The sequence below is a fragment of the Mobula hypostoma genome, chromosome 15 (genome assembly GCF_963921235.1).
Source record: "Mobula hypostoma chromosome 15, sMobHyp1.1, whole genome shotgun sequence".
Taxonomy (NCBI): domain Eukaryota; kingdom Metazoa; phylum Chordata; class Chondrichthyes; order Myliobatiformes; family Myliobatidae; genus Mobula; species Mobula hypostoma.
In genome coordinates this window covers 5,943,111-5,961,120 of record NC_086111.1, presented here as the reverse complement: position 1 = coordinate 5,961,120, position 18,010 = coordinate 5,943,111, and the positions used below count along the sequence as shown (strand labels likewise).

General features: G+C 39.0%; 1 protein-coding gene across 10 annotated transcripts in view; it reads right to left on the bottom strand.

The window, feature by feature from the left end:
- setd5 (SET domain containing 5) overlaps window positions 1–18,010 on the bottom strand; it is a 200,808-nt gene that overhangs the window by 179,970 nt on the left and 2,828 nt on the right. The window lies entirely within an intron of this gene.

Sequence of the window (18,010 nt, the reverse complement as noted above, 5' to 3'; positions counted from 1 at the left end):
CATACAAGAGTGATGGCCCATTGGTTCATCTATATAATGTGTATGGGGTGTCAGGGAGGGGTAGCACCTCTGGTGGGGTAACATGTCACGTCCTTTTCAAGGCGGTTAGTCCACCTTTGGTCCCCACCTGGCACTCAGCTCTCACCTGTGGCTCCCTGTAGCTGTTTGCGTGCGACAGCAGCCACACCCCGGGCAACGGCTTCGACAAGCTGGCTAAACCAGGTGAGGGTAGCCGACAGGTCTTGAACCCTCGGTGTGATAGGGAGCTGTCTATCCCAGCATGTGAAGACAGACTCCGGCGGATTGAGCGGACGAGACCAGTGGAAGGTCCAACAGTCAAGAAGGCGATCTCTGCAAGCGTCGTGGAACGTGTCGAGCAGGACAAGACACAGAAGATGTCCTGGTCATCCACTGCGCCTAGTCCCATCTCCAGCCGTCTCAACTCTGTCTTGCCACTGGATCCAGATGGGAATTGGGAAGAGAGAGTGAGGCTGACGCTGCGCAACTGTCCCTCACTTAAATCCAAGTCACGCGCTAGTCTCGACACCATCAATAATGGTGTCGAGGTCCTCATCGACGTACGATGGACGAACAACAACAACATAACCAAAAAATAAGAAACAGAATTAGGAATAAGCATTGCCTATTCAGCTATTTGATAAGATTGTGACTGATCTTTCCTCAAACTCTAGTGGTTATATTGTGGTGATACAGGTAACAGCTTGGGGTGCTGCATGTTTCCTTTCTCTCCCTCAATGAACTTAAGCAGATTATTGAGCCTGACCTTTCAATAAGAGCAGCAGTGTCTGTTTGCCTTTTTCTATGCTTTGCATTGGTTTATTATTGTCACATGTACCACCCAAGATACAGTGAAAAGCTTGTCTTGCATATTGTTTATACAATGCGTGTGTTGAGTTGTTGTACAAGGTATAACAATAATAGTGCAGGTAAACAGTAAAGTGCACAATCATAACGAGGTAAACTGAGGCCATACAAGAGGTCCCTTCAAGGATCTGATAACAGTAAGAATCACAGGCAGTACTTGAGCCTGGTGGCACATGCTTTCAGCCTTTCGTATGTTCTGAATTATGGGCGCTGAGGCAGGCGGGGGAGGAAAGAGAATGTTGATGCTTTGATGGTTGCTGCTGCTAGCGCAGGGGAGGGGGATGCGGGATGCGGGGGCCTTGGGTTCTCTCTTCATTTTTTGGGGGTTCTTCTGTTTTCCATGGAGGTCTATAAAGACACCTATTTCAGGTTGTATACTATATAATATGCATTCTCTGATAATAAACTGAACCATTGATAGGAGAGGAAGAATAGAAAATGTCCAGTGTGAGCAGGGTTTTGATTACGCTGGCTGCTTTAATGATGCCTTTTCCTGGTATTTCTGTTAGCATTTATTACTGGAAACAATTTTTCTGCATCCACTAAGATAGCACTATATATAAAATCTTATGTTCTAGTATCCCCAGTCATATTCATGATGAAAAAGCCATGATTTGTACTTCATTCACAAGTGAAATGCAGCCATTATTAATTGATTACAAAATCAAGTACTGAAAGTTCTCTGATATTACAAATATTTCATTAGCTTTGACAAATGAATCTAGAGTAAATTAAGAGGTATCACAGCACACCTCAGCAAACCACAATGAATTAACTCAAAACTTAACAGACCAAAGGTTAGCTCAATAATTGTTTCCCAGGGATGGGAGTCATCTTAAACTCAGAAAAAAATGTATGGTGATTAATCAACATATTTCTTTTACTAACTACCAAATTATTAAGGATGGATTTAGAATATGGGGAACACCTTTAAGGTTTCATATGATTTACCCTGTCCTTGAAATTTCTACAGCCCCAAGGAGAGATAACATGCATTCATGTTCCCCCCCCATACATTTTCTTTCTTTTCAAATCTTTTTATTATTATCCAAAATTTACAAGAGTACATCGAAGTAAGCAAAACTTACAATGTCTCAAGAAATCCCCCCCCCCATACATTTTATCTAGGCTTCTGCATCTAAGCTATTTTGATGTGCAGCTAATATCAGAGCTAAAAACGCATTCAGGAATTTAACATTCCATATTATTTCATTGATAATTAAACAGATTTCCCAAGTCATAGATTTTTTTAAAATATTGTTCATGGACTTATTAACATACAAAATGACTGCCTGGGCCTTGATGGCATATTTGAATCTTCACTGGCCAAAGGTGAAGTGCCAGATGACTAGCGACAGCAAATGAGCTACCTTAATTCAAAATGGGCAGCAGAGGTAAGCTAGTTAATCTTATGTAGGTGGTAGGGATATTTCTGAAAAATAAATGCGAGAGGCAGGATTAATCTGCAAGTGGAAAGGCAGGGATTGATCAGGGATAGTCAATACAATTTGTTCATGAAAGATCCTATCTAATTTAAGATTTTTCAAGATATATTAAAGGCAGCAGTGCAGTTAATATGGCTTACATGGATTTCATTGAAACCTTTGACAAGGCCCTTCTTGGAAGGCTGGTCCAAAAGGTTACAACCCATGAGATAACTTTATGAATTGAATATGTAACAATATTATTGCTAGATATGAATATAGAAGATATGATTAGCAAGTTTGCAGATGACGTGGAAAATGATGATGCTGTTCACAGTGAAGAGGGTAGTCATAGGCTGAGTGATACCAATCAGCTGTTAAATTGGGCAGAACAACAGCATATGGAAATGAATCCTCTACATGTGAGATAATCATTTATGGAGGTTCAAATTAGAGCAGCATGTATCCCAAGAATTATTATTGTGAAACAAAGAGAATTGTTGTACAAGTTCAAAGATCCCTAAAGGTGGCAGTACAGAGGGATAAGATAGTGAAGTCATGAATGATTCTCATCTTCATTAACTGAGCAAAGTATACAAGTTCAAACTCTCAGTAGAACTTTATTTAACATTAGTTGAGCCACAGCTTTGTTTGCTAAACTCTTAGAAAGAAATTATTGCACTGGAGTAGATGCAAAGGAAATTCACCAGGATGATGCTTGGTTTAGAGTATTTCACTAATGAGTACACACCAGGTAAGTGGGCTTGTTTTCCTTGGAGTGGAGGAGATACCTGATAAAAATATACAAAATTATGAGGTATAGATAGGTAACATTGTAAAAAAAAATGTCATGGCAGTGGTGCCCAAGACCAAAGGGCATTGGTTAAAGTTGAGGAGTAAGAGGTTCAGAAGGGACCCAAGGAAAATGTTTTTTCCATTCAGAGCATGGTTGCAATCTAAAATGCACTGCTTATGAAAGCAGGTGAGGCAGATATTCACACAACCTTTAATAAAACACCTGGATAAGTATTGAATTGCCAAGGTACAGTAGGCTGTGGACTACATGCTGGTAAATGGGATTAATATAGATAGTAACTTTATAGTTGGCACAGAAGGACCAACTTCCGCATTATATGACGCTATGACTCTGATTCCACCCAAGATGCCTGAGGAATAGTGCATGCTCGTTTCAGGCTAGCTCATGACACAGTAATTAGATGAATGAACATTGCACAGTGCTATGCACCTTGTATTAGATATGTTGCTTTCTTCTCCAGTGTGTTGATTAACAACCCTGCCTAACACAAGGTGGTTAAATGCAGCACACAATTCCAGTGGCAGCATAGACTTAATGATGAAATCACATTCCCAGTTCAAACTGATTTGATCCACTTAATGTGTGATTCTGCAGGACATACAGTATGGCCAACTTTTCCAAATTCCTTTTGATTTCCTTTTTCTCAACTTAACGGTATGAGGAGTAGCAATAGATCCTGTGGAGAACAGAGTCTGAAGATATGTCATGCTTACAAGTTAAGAGTGAAAAATGGCCTTAAGGACAAAAGTAATCCACATTCCACCGCTCTGAATTGTGCCCATTATCTAAAGATAGTGCGTTAAGTCTGTTACATGCTCCTGCACTCAAAAATACTATTTTAACAAAAATACAATTATTTGTTGAGTCTCTATTCATCATATAATAACTGCATCTAAGTAAAAATCACTGTTGTTCATCTTGCATGAAATATTTTTATTATATTGTTAACCATTTAAAGGCTTCTCAGTATGTGAGAACCATGGTTACTTAATTACATCTCTTTTCTCTCCACCTCAAATACATACCATCTATAAAGAATTTAATTCAATTTGTTTGGTTTTCAATTGCTGGGATGATCTAAATACTGAACTCCACTCAATCCTATGCCTTCACTGCCATTCTCAGGGAAATATTTAGGACTTGAAGTTGAACATGAAAGGACGAAAATCTTCTGTTTATGAAATGGAAGCATCAGAATGTGACCAGTTGGAAACAGGCCAGACTTTAAGTTTAAAGAACACTTTTCTACTTGATTGTTAACATTAATGTTACTTGTCAGACCATCTTTAAATCCATTAAAAATTTCTCTACCATTGCACATTTTGCTCCCATTCAAAACTGCTGAAAATTATCAATCTTGTGTAAGCGTTTGAGTTAAGTAAAAACCAGGTTATAGCCTAAATAAAGGAAAATCTCCTAAGGTAGGCTGTGTGGAATTTTAAAACTATTCAGTGAATGCAGGGAATAAAGTATAATTGATGTACAACATATACACATTTTTATTACAAAATTTTAAATTTGAATTGCAAATATATGATACTGGATTGACAATGAAAAAGGCTCACTGATATTAATTACAACAGACCGCATTCATGTCCCTGGTAACTAGAGATCACTATCACTGTATTTCATGCTTAAAGCAACATTAAGTACTGGATATTAACACTCATAGTTAATTTTTTGCTTGGTATATTTCAATTCCAGAAGGAGGAATTAAACAGATTAATCAATGTAAATATTGGCCAGGCCAATATTTAAACCTATTTGCCACTTACTACCAAAAACACTGTTTTCATTAATTTTCTAGCAGAAGGCACACCCCATCCTGTTTGCCACACATTCTATTGTAATGTAGATTGAATAATACATTTTAAAAGGAGGATGTTTACAAAATTTGGAGACAAATGTTCCCTGAACCAAGAATGTTAGTCCAGTAGTATTCCAAATAAAATCTTGTATAGATTCCACCAAAACAGCCTGGCACAAGTATAAAACCAGACATTTCTAATTTATATATTCAATGACATACCTTGTCACATCTTACACCAAATTAATATGCAGCAAGTGAGCTTTAAAATAGTAATCCCAAACTACAGGATTTAGGATGTAAGAGTATTCATGCACAAAGAGGGTGTGGCACTGTGAGAAAGGGAAAGTGTAAAATCAAATTGTTCAGAACACAAATGTAGCTGCAGAAAGGACCGATTCTGAAGAATGACATGCTGGGAGCTGAGAAAGAAGAAAAAGCTATATTTGCTCCTGTTTACAATATAAAGTTTTAAGGCTGTTTGTAGAGTAGGCCTCTTATACATTAGACACCAATCAGTAAGGACAGGCAGCAACCTATTCATGATTATGATGTTCTACGAGACTGCTTCCTCAGTCCCCTAGCCTATTTCCTATACACACATGCCAGATTCTGCTCCAATTCCATTGCAAGTTTGCAGATGATATTGCCATAGTGGCTATATCTTGAACCGGAGTACAGAAAAGAGGTGCAGAGTTTATGATACATGACAACCTTTCCCTGAACGTCAGCAAAACAAGAGAACTGGTCACTGACTTCAGGAAAGGAGTGGTGCATATGCTCCTGTCCACATCAGTGGTACTGAGATTGAGAACTTCCAAGTTCCTAGGAGTGAACATCACCAACAGCCCGTCTTGATCCAACCACAGACATCACAGCCAAGAAAGCTCACCAACATCTCTACTTTCTCAGGAGGCGAAAGAAAATCGGGATGTCTCCATTGACCCTTATCAATGCATCATAGAAAGCTTTCTCTCTAGATGCATCATGGCTTGGTGCAACAACTGCTCTGCCTGTGACTGCAAGAAACTGCAGAACTGTGGACACAACAGACACAACACAGAAACCAGTCTCCCCTCTTTGGATTCTATCTTCTCACTGCGTCAGTAAAGTAACCAGCATAATCAAAGACCCACCCACCATGTATATTATCTCTTCTCCCTCTTCCATTGAGCAGAACATTAAAAAAACCTGAAAACATGTAACACCAGTCTCTAGGACAGCTTCTACCCCAGTTCTCCAAGACCAGTGAAGGTTCCCCAGTACAAAAAGATGGAATTTAGAACTCAATTTACCTTGCACCTTATCATCTACATACACTGCATTTTCTATGTAGCTATTCTTTATTCTGCATTTTGATATTGTCTTACTTTGTACTGCCTCACTGCTATATAATCAGTTGATATGAACAGTATAAAACAAGCTTTTCATTCGAACCACAGTAAACAACAATAAACCTAAAGTTCAAAGTAAATTTATCAAAACACATGTCACCACACCACCCTGCGATTCATTTTCTTGTGGGCATACTTAATAAATTGAATAACCACAACAGAATCATTGAAAGACTGTACCTAACATGGCTAACAACTAATGTAGAAAAGACAAACTGTGCAAATGCAAAAGAAAGAAATAATTATAATAAACAATAAATATCAAGAACATGAGATGAAGAATCCTTGAAAGCGAGTCCACAGGTTGTGGAAACAGTTCAATGATGGGGCAAGTGAAGTTGAGTGAAATTAACCCCTTTGCTTCAGGAGCCTGATGATTGAGGGGTAGTAACTGCTCCTAAAGTCGATGGTGAGAGCCCTGAGGCTCCTGTACTTTCTTCCTGATGGCAGCAGTGAGAAGAGTTCATGACCAGGTGGTGGGGGTCCCTGATGATGAATGCTGCTCTTCTGCAATAATGCTTCATGTAGATGCATCCAATGGTAGGGAGGACTTTAGTCATGATGGACTGGGCTGCAAACATTACTTTTTGTAGGATCATCTGTTGAAGGGCATTGGTGTTTCCATACCAGGCTGTGTTCTACAGCCAGTCAATATACTCTCCACCACACATCTATGGAAGTTTGTCAGTTTTAGATCTCATGCCGAACCTTCGCAGACTTCTAAGAAAGTAGAGGTGTTGCCGTGCTTGCTTCGTAATGGCACTTGTGTGCTGGACTCAGGACAGATCAATAATCAGCTCCTTGGTCTTGCTGACATTGAGGAAGGGGTGGTTGTTGTGGCACCACTCAGCCAGATTTTCAAGCTGATTTGTCACATCTTTGATTCGGCCAACAACAGGTTTGCTGATGACACCACTGACAGTTGCATTTACCATCTCTTCAATATTGACACCCCAGTAGACTTCAAAACAAATTAAATGATTTAGCCAATTAAAGAAAAATAAGATAATTTTAAGATTTTCCCATGTGCATAATCTGTACATGCTCAACTCTGAGGATTTTTGCTCTACAGATGTTTCTATCCAATAGCAAAATAAAAATGAAATCCAAAACATTCTCTCCCAGTTATATGCCCTTTTTTTTAAGAAGTTATAATAGCAGCAGAAATTCAGCAGCCAGTCTAATGAGAGTTTAGCAAAGTAAATCCTAGTGACATCGAGATAAGTGCTCCTGGTAGTTGGTCACACTCACCTAACAGGGGAGTACATACTACTGGGATGGGTACTCAAAATGGCAATTAGCATGCACTAGAAACACTGAAAAGTCTTATAGTTCTACCAGTCATTTCAATATATTTACCTAAATATGTACTTTGCACTGCATTAACCAGGGAGAATGGACACAAATATTAAACATTTAATTCAATAACATGATTTGTTCCTGAACATTTTACCTAATATTGTTCTGATTTAGGCCAAAACTCTTTCACATTTACCAATCTTCAGCCTTTTCTGAGACAAGGAAGTCAGTTTACTGACCCAATGTCCACAATAAACATGGCTCTTTACTCATTTCAAATATTATAGCATAAGCACGATCAAGCCTGGCATCATTTTTTTATCAACATAACTCTAACTTAGGCTCTGGGCAATATTCACATTGTACTTGTTTTTTCTTCTACAATATAATGTCATTATGACTGAATCAATAGTAATAGGATCAGAATGAAAATTAACTAAAAATCAACAATTAACTAGAACATAGAGCAGAAAATGTCTAAATGTTGAATAAAGAGAAACTCAGAAATTAGAATAATGAATCGCTCATTACAGTAAATAGTCACATTACTGTCAATCTTCAGTTTTACCTCACTTTTCATTGTGGGTTACCCGTTACTTTTAACAAATGAAAACAAGTTGCCTCTGATTACTGCAACTCCTTGGCTGTGTAAAGAAGCAACAAATAATAGCAAATATTACAAGGAAATTCAAACTCAATAGAGTGCTCCCTTGCAGAAAATTCATTATGTAAGAGCTGGGAAATCATGATACAACTTTACAAAACATTAGTTAGGCCACTTCTGGAATATTGTCTACAGTTCAGACGAATCTGGCATAGTGTACCTTGAGAGGTCCTTTGAGCCAGTGATGTACAGAGGGATCTTGGGGTACAAGCCCATAGCTCTGAAAGTAGCAATACAATGGATATATCAGTTTAGATTCAACTTTATTGTCATTGTGCCGAGTACAAATACAAAGCCAATGAAATGCAGCTAGCATCTAACCAGAAATGCAAAGAAGTGTTATTTACAAAATACCTGCAAATAAAAAGTGCTACAGCACACAGATATAAAAGTACTGAGACAGTACAATATGGGTGCAATACTGCTTAGCGCTGTAATGTGAGGTTCAGCCTCAGAGAAGAAGCTCTTCCTGTGTCTGCTGGTGCGGGAGCGGAGGCTCCTGTAGCGCCAACCGGATGGGAGGAGAGTAAAAAGTCCATGGTTAGGGTGAGATGCATCCTTGATAATGCTTTTCGCCCTGCCCAGGCAGCGTTTATGGTAGATGTTCTTTAAGATGGGTAATTGGGTGCGGACAATCCGCTTGGCAGTTTTCACCACACACTGGAGTGCTTTGCGGTCCGATATGGGACAATTGCCATACCACACTGAGATGCAGTTAGTGAGTATGCTCTCAATGGTACAGCGGTAAAAGTCCATCAGTATCCTGGGACAGAGGTGAGCTTTCTTAATGCTCCGCAGGAAATGAAGGCGCTGTTATGGTGGCAAAGAAGGGATATGATATGCTTTCCTTCAGTGTTCAGGACATTTGAGTATAAAAGTTTGACTATGAAACTTTTAGTTGACCACATTTGGAGGACCGTGTGCAATTCTAGTTGCTGGATTACAGGAATGATAAGGAGGATGCAGAAAAGATGTACTTTGATTGGGGAATAAATCTTGATAAAGATGGAATCATTTTATTGCTGGAGCATAGGGGGCCAAAAGTAAACCGGATAGAAGTACATAAAATTTATGAAAGCTATACATAAGGCAAATTCTAAGTCTTTTTCCCCCAGTGAGGAAATGGCACTGACTGGAGAGCATATATTTAAAATGAGAGGGGAAGAGTGTGAAGGAGATTTACAAAGGAATTTTTTTTTAAAATATGGAAAGGGTAGTAGGTGCTTGAAACATGATGTCAGGAGAACTGCCAAGAAGCAGATACGATTGTTAAGAAGCATTTAGACAGACACATAAACAGGTAACCAATAGGATATGGATCTAGTGCATGCAGATAGGATTAGTTTAGACTGGCTTCACGGCCGACTCAAAGGGCCGGTTTAAAGCTGTAATAACTCTATGGCTCTTTCAATATGGAATTAACTTTAATGTGGTTTAACATACTACAAAAAATATATATTGCCTCCTTAACTCAGTACAGAACTATATTAAGTCCTTCGGCGATATGTCCTTCAGCTAAAGAAACACAATGAAATTGACAACTGTCTGCAAGGACCTATACTAGAGGGATAAACAATAGTCTACAAGAGAGAGGAGTCAGCAGATGCTGGAATCAGGAGCAACCATTAGCTGGAGGAACTCAGCAGGTCAAGCAGCGTTGGCAGTGGTAAGTAATGGTCCACACTTCAGACTGAAACCGTGCATCAGGAGACAACCAGTATAAAGGGGACAGACAGAGAGAGATGAGCGAGTTGAAAAATCTACAGCTCCCTTTCACAATCTTAAGGTTTATTAAAAATTGACTAATACTGCAATTGGTTAATGATTAATGCCTGTAAAATTTTAAACAGTATTATTGCCCAAATTCAAACTCTATCTGAAAATATTCACACTATGGGTGAACAATTTGCTGGATGAAAAATTTCAGTCATTTAACAATCACTGAAAAACTACAACATAATATTTACATTGTACTATTTCTTCAGTTTTCCAGTTCACAAAAGTCATCTCTCATTTTACACAACTAGGTATCTATGACACTGAACTTGTTTGTCAATTCATTAACAGGATCTAAGCATCACTGCCAAGGGCAACATTTATTAATTATGAGAAGCAATGAACCACTTTCTTGAATGACAGACATTAGTACACCTAAAGTGTTGTTATGAATGAAATTCCAGGATTGTCTGCAGCAATGTGAAGCAATGGCAATTATTTTCAAGTCAGTGTGAATGTAGGGGAACCTTCTGATGATGTTTCCAGGTGCCTGTTAGTTTGTGATGGTAACAAAAGGGCGCCACAGAAGTGTAGCAGTTAGCATGATGCCATTACAGCTCGGTATATTCCAGCATTGTTCTAAAAGGAGTCTCTGTGCATCCTCCCTTTGGAATGTGTGGCTTTTTTCCAGCTCCTCCAGTTTCCTCCCACAATCCGTATACATACCCGGTAGGTTAAACTGTCCCGTGAGGAGGTTAGGGTTAATCGGGTTTCTCAGGGATTGCTGGGGCAGTGTGGCTCGAAGGGCCAACTCCATGCTGTATCACTAAATAAAGCTTCAAGATTGCTGTCGGAGTAGCTCAGATAAATAACTGCAAAGTACTTTGCAGACACTGCAATCACCTTACCTATGTTGCTAAAGGTTATAATCAAGTGGGCTACTTTGTCCTAAGAGTGTCATTGCATTCATTGATACTGAATCCATCTAGATAAGTGCAAAATATTCCATCACATTCCTGAATTGTAATTTGTAGATGATGTTTAAGTTTTGGCAGTCATTTGCTGGACACCCAGCATTACTTGAGGCCAATGTATCTGTTGGCTGCCCAGCTCAGTTTCATTGAGGTTAATGGTAGCATTCTCAATGATGACATTAATATCTGATGTCAAGAGTAAGTGATTCTCTCTTGATGCAAACAGATACTGCCAGGCATTTTTGTGCTGTAAACGTTAGTTGTTATTTCACAGCCCAACCCCGAATATCAACTAGATTTTGATGCAAGCAGGAAAGAAAACAGTTCATGCTGAGTTAAGAACAGAAATGAACATCTTGCTATTGTTGACATGCATCTGAACTTCTAACCTCATGACAGAAATAAAGTCCTTGAAGCTGCATCCTAAGGTGGTTTAGCCTACAAAAAAAAAGCACTCTGAGTAACTCTCACAGATGTGTCCAGTCACTAGGATAACTGACCTTTAACAACCATGATCAATCAGTCTGCAAGATATGACTGCAACCAATGGATCACTTTACACCTAATACCCCATTGATTTCAATTTTCCACTCATCTCACTCCTCAAATTCAGCTGCTTGCACCAAATCTGTGATGAATTCTGGAACTGAGTGTTTGCAGCAAGACTCAAAATGAATCACTAGTGATATCATTGATAATGTCTGTACGGTATCACCATCAGAAAAGTCTGTCATTGCTTTGCTCCATTTATCAGAAGAGATTTGTATAGTCTGCCCCTGATAAGCTGACTCCCACATACAGCAACATCCACAATGTTAACACACCAAATTCGCTAAATTCTAAGTGGGAAACATTCTTCCAAAAGGCAAGTTCTTTCATTAAGATGATGAACTAAAACTTGAATTTGCTTTTAAACAGTGTGAGACAGCCACTATTGATGAAAACCTGTCTCCTGTAGCCAGTTGCAATGTACTGAGATTAAAAGGTAGGTCCTTGAGGATGCTACTTAATCTCATCCAAATGTCTAGCTTTAATAAATCAATCAGATTTACTTTCAGGCTCAATAAAATCTGTGTATAACAGCTTGTGCACCCACTTCTGGGAGACACTTTTCTAAAGTCCATTCCTTGCTCAAAGAAAGGAAATGATGAAAACAAGCAGACCTTCATGAACAACTTCTTACACCTTCACCCTCTAAATTTTTTGATAACCCTAACCCATTAAAAAAAATGACTATTCTCCCTTTTAAAGATAAACTGAGAACATTTCAAATATATCCTATGTTCTTTCTCCTTCCCTGCATCTTCAAATCCTGGCACTCCATAGGGATGTGTGCTTAACCCACCACTGTACTCTCTCTGCACCCATGACTGTGTGGCTAGGCATAGCTCAAATACCATCTATAAATTTGCAGATGATACAACCATTGTTGGCAGAATTTCAGATGGGGACGAGAGGGTGTACAGATGCGAGATATACCAGTTCGTGGAGTGGTGTCACAGCAACAACCTTGCAATCAACGTCAGCAAGACCAAAGAGCTCACTGAATTTTAGGAAGTATAAGACAAGGGATCAGAAGTGGAGAGAGTGAGCAATTTCAAGTTCCTGGTTGTCAATATCTCTGAGGACCTAACCTGGATGCAACATTGATGCAGCTATAAAGAGGCAAAACAGTGACTATAATTCATTAGGAGTTTGAGGAGATTTGGTTTGTCACTTGCAAAAATCTAGAAATGTACTATGAAGAGCATTCTGACTAGGTGTATCACCGTCTGGTATGGAGGTTGGGGAGGTGCGCTACTACACAAGATCAAAGTAAGTTGCAGAAACTTGTAAAATTAGTCAGTTTCATCATGAGTACCAGCCTCCATAGTCTCCAAGATACCTTCAAGGAGCGGTGCCTTAGGAAGGCAGCACCAACCACCCAGGACAGGCCATCTTCACCATGTCACTGTTGGGAAGGAGGCACCGGAGCCTGAGGGCACACACACTCAGCGATTCAGGAACACCACCTTCCCCTCTGCCATACCATTCCTAAATGGACATTGAACACGACCTCACTACCTTTTTTTTGCACTACATATTTCAACTTAACTGTTATATTTAACTCCATTTTTTCCTCTATGTTTATCATGTATAATGCCGGTGATATTAAATCTGATTCTATGACCACATCCTAATATCACACTGAATTCATTTTCTCTTAAAACAACTCATCCTTTTGCTTCAAAAAGCCTTCCTGTGTGTTTTTAAAACCCAACTTCAATGTTGCAAAATTTTTGATTCATGTTTGCACAGGTACAATGACGATTTTGTTTCATTCCATAGTTCAGTAATTTCTAAAACTGCAAAATATCAAAACTACCTTCACATGGACAGCACAAGTCAATACAGCCTGTGCACATGCACAAACATGCATAAGCTAGAGATCAACGATTAGGTCTGAACTGCAAATTGAGAAAATAAAAATGGAGTTGACACTACGATTGGATCAGTTATGATTAAGGAACAGCAAAGAGGAGGGACTTTATTTTTCTGGATTTACTGCATTTTAGGTTGTATTAATATTTGACCTCGGGAAGTTTCATCTTGCATTTCTGTTTTTCCCCCACCTTTACATTACTTTGGCTTTTTTACCGCCCTTCCCCCACATTTGCTATTTCCTACAATTTTGGTTTTTTTCTGGCTAAAGAGATCTTGAAGCAGGATTCGTGGTTGAATGGATCTTCTCATTTGACTAGAACTTGGTGGTTTGCAACGGGAAGCGTAGATAACAAACCAAAAGTGATCTTGTATTTACGTGTAGGATGCCCCTCGGAGAAAGGACAGAAGAATGGCTACATTTTATTTGTGCGCATGCGGAACGTAACTACGCAAAGCTAATCTGGCACAAAATTAATGAATCGTTTACTTCCTATCAATTGAACTCCTTTTGAAGTGTTAGCATAATATGTTCCTCCATGCCCAAAGCAAACTAGAGCGATTCACTTTATCTTCGAAGGACGCTTTTGAATGTATCTCCGGCCTAATTACAGATGTTGCGATGTAATTTTTTTTTGTTTACTCCTTGATATTTGTGTGGATAACCAATGAGATAATTTCAGAAAAACAAAAAAATGAATTAACGCGATCGGTTAGCTGCGATGGGCTTTAAACCAAGGGGATAAGGGCACGACTGCCCCGCTCCTTTATACATACGCTGCAAAAAATCAGCCGCCTATGTTTGTGCTCTCTCATAATTGGTTTATTTTTGGCTACTTTACAGCTGGAAAGGTTTTAGAGGCCCAGTGGGAGCGAGGATGATGCAATCTCTTTTGAGAACATTAATCCACCTCCAGGCACCGGCTGGCTGTTTCTGCAATCGCACACCCTGCATTCCTCTCCCTGTTGCATTGTGACATTACACTCACAATTACACAGGAAAATCCGAAGTGAGGGCAGCCATTTCCAACTGAATATCTATTTTCGTTTTTCTTTTAAACGCAATCCGATCTCACCAAAAAAAATTAAAAGGATTGTGTACGTGCTCATTGCACTGTAAAAGATGGCGTCCCTAATTCACGGCTGCCCATAGCTTCCCATTCAGTCTTATCGTTCCCCATCCCCCATCCCTCATCCAACACACCCTTTGCGGAATCGGATACTAGAGCGTTACTGGGGCCAGTTTTTCAATAAATCTTCATTTAATTCAGTAAACTCTCTAAATGGACCGGCGTGTCCCCAGTCTCTCTCGCCATCAGCTATATTTCATTTCCAGGTGTCTCAGCCTTTCTGATGAGGAAATTGTCAAATACTGGAAGAGCGAAGCGATGCACGAACGAATGGTCCGGGGTGGCAGGCGGACTGTCCGCCATCGGGCACAGCACTGACCACAAAAGTTAAAACGAGGGAATATCAGTCGAACAGTTTAAAATGCTCGTCTAAAGCTTTGTAACACATTAAATATCGGATCGAAACAATCACCTACACAGACGGTTGGCTGTAGCGTTCTCCATAAAAGGAGAAGTTTGCTGTTCGTATTTGAATACGTGGAGTAAGCCTCGCAGTATTCCAACAATTATTTCCGGTTGAGGATACGTCGAAACCATGTTTAATAAAACACAATCTTAGAATATTAATCAGCAGAACTTATTACTCCTAAAACAAGCGTAGTTAGCAAATTTCTCCAAGCAAGGGCTTTCTTTTTTAAAGTTTTCTGCAATTCTTATAAATACAATCAGCCAATCAAAAGCAAATAACCAATCGCTTGTTAAAGATGAAATTCGACTTGGAAACAATCCAAACGCCTGAAGAAAATGGGACCAAAGAAGTTAATTTGCATATCTCACCATAAATCCTTATACAGGATAAGGGAAACGCAACTTGAACCAATTACCTAATGTTAGATCAACTGCGGTCTGTCAACACGCCATGATCCAAAGCTCTCAAAGGAAACAACCCATTGCAAACTAATTTCTAAAGGTGCCGTGTGTAGAACGACCAATAATTTCTCATTTGTATCATCTACTCATCACTACAGTTATGAAATAAAGTTACTGGGTAGACTTACTTGATTTCCTTGTCTTCATATTTTATTTTATGATTGGAATTTTGCAGGAGTTCTGTAAGCCTTACCATAAAACTTTGCAAAAAAATCGGATGGGGGTTGGAGGAGAAGAGGACCGAAATGAGGAAAATTGCTATCTTAAACATAGCTTCCATAAGTGTGAGTGCTGATCATGCCTTTGAAAATAAGTACTTCAGTCTTTGGAATTGTGGCCATTTTTCTTTTCGCAGACGTTAGACATAAAATTAGCATTCGAAAAAGCCCATTATGATAATTATCCTTTCTCTGAAATTCCAGTACCATTTCATGTACAAAACATTAAGTGACAGCTGTGAAGGGCAACAATGTGGTACAATCCCAGAAAACAGCATCAGATTTTACGTCCCCACTTTCCTAATTTTACTAGCATAACATATACAATATATGGATACAAAAGGCTTCCCAATAACAAACTGAAGCACTACTATTTGGATTTCCACATAATATTCGTACCCAGGCAAATTAAAACATTTCACATCAGCAAACACATCAACTCCCGTTCAATTTCCAACAAAATACAGTCACTGCTTGTAGGATGGATAATGGGGTAACACAATAGTTTTGCAATCACCAGATTTTCCTCGGAAGCTGTTTTGTTTCAAAGATAGATCAATTTCATTCAAAAATTGGTTATTACTGCAAAAAAAACACACTAAAACATTCTCTGGTGTAATTTGGACATTGAAATGAAGGTTGTAACTCCCAGGAAACCAGTTCACAAGCAACTAGCTACTTTCCTAAAAAGGCCTACTGGAGTTTAAAGTACATTAATTTTTAAGTGATTTATTATACATTCCTCAAACAGGCAGATTAAGCCATCGGTGTTCACGGATTTTCCCCAAGATAGTATTTTATGGTACATAAAATAATGTTCGAGAAACGGTTTGCTCAAATTAGAGCAATCCCGTCAACCCAGATCCGTGTATTCTGATCTGGGGTAATCAAGCACGCCAAACCCCAGGATTGATGTGGGCCGCCACCGATCGGTGATTATTGCCTAACAAAGGTTTAAATGTAGTTGTTTATAATTTTTACAGATTGATTATAATCTCTACTTTTATTGCGATAAAATTATAGACGTTACAGCCGGAAATAATGATCTGCCTTTATCCATTGGCTAATCTACTCGCATCCTCTGCAATGGATGAAACATTTCCTAACATCCAATTCGTCAGTTCACTTACTAAAGCAAAAAAAGGCTGTTGCTTTACTTTGTCTAACTGTTCTATACCGAAACAGGGATAATACAAAATCCGAAAGATGTGTTTATTCTTGGAAATGTGATGTCGGAAAGATGGACCATTTATAAACGTGACCAAAATTTGAACATAATCTTCACTCGCCACGAACGCACCACGGCCATCTGCCTATTCATTAATATGCTAGGAAATTCATGCGAGATCAAATTTCACTGAAGGCATGAGACAGTTTCTTCCACCACGCCATATTTTTGCAACTTTTCAATGAAACATGTTAAATTTTATTTCATGTACTTATATTGATAGGTCACACGTTCGAAGTAAGCGTCAACCACTCACAAAGAGAACGTCAACAGAATCCTTGAGACTGATATTAAACAAGAGGCATATTAAAATCGATTTCCTAACACCACAAAATAGTGCACAAACCATGCAAATACCCAAAATATATATTTAGTCCCGGCAGCAATTTCAGCTCGTGATTCGAAGAAATGCATCACAACATTGACTACAGTATCAATGAAGTTGCAATTCTACGCTGGTGCTCCTTCCCCTCCCCCACACCCACAACTGCAACACAATTTTTAAACTAACTGTTAGGATTGTCCCGTAGCCACAAAACCACCAACTTAGGTCGCTTATACATTTACTGATCACCGGTGAAGGTAATAAATAATAAATGAACGCTTATTTGCAATATCTTAGCATTTGAAACACGTACGGTTAATAGAATAAGTGAATCATTCTGACCCACTTTGATTTTAAACTTTTTTCTTTTTTGGGACGGGTCATAATAGCCTAAAATCCTCCAGCTATACAATCACTGCAGTAAGATCCGTATTCGTTAAAACACAAAAAAGATTTGCCTGGATCAAAGACTGGTATGGAACGTGACGAAAATATGGACTCCTGAACAATAAATACTTTTGCTCGTATTATATTGAAGTTTTCCAGGTAAATAGCATACTCTTGCTCCAATATCAAGCGTCTTAAATTGGAATTAAAAAGCTGCAAGCATGCAACCCACAGATCCTTTAAAGCACCAAAATATGAATAATGTCTTTTTTAAAACTTTCTCCTGACACAAACTCTGCAATCAGCACACGAAAGCGTTTTTGGTATCACCAATTTTGAGCCTAAAACCTGTCGAAGGGCTGGGACTGATGGAGCCAGACTAAAATCAGTCCCCTCCCCCACTGATTCTTGTACAGGAATTCTTCCACTCACCCTCACAAAATTCATCACT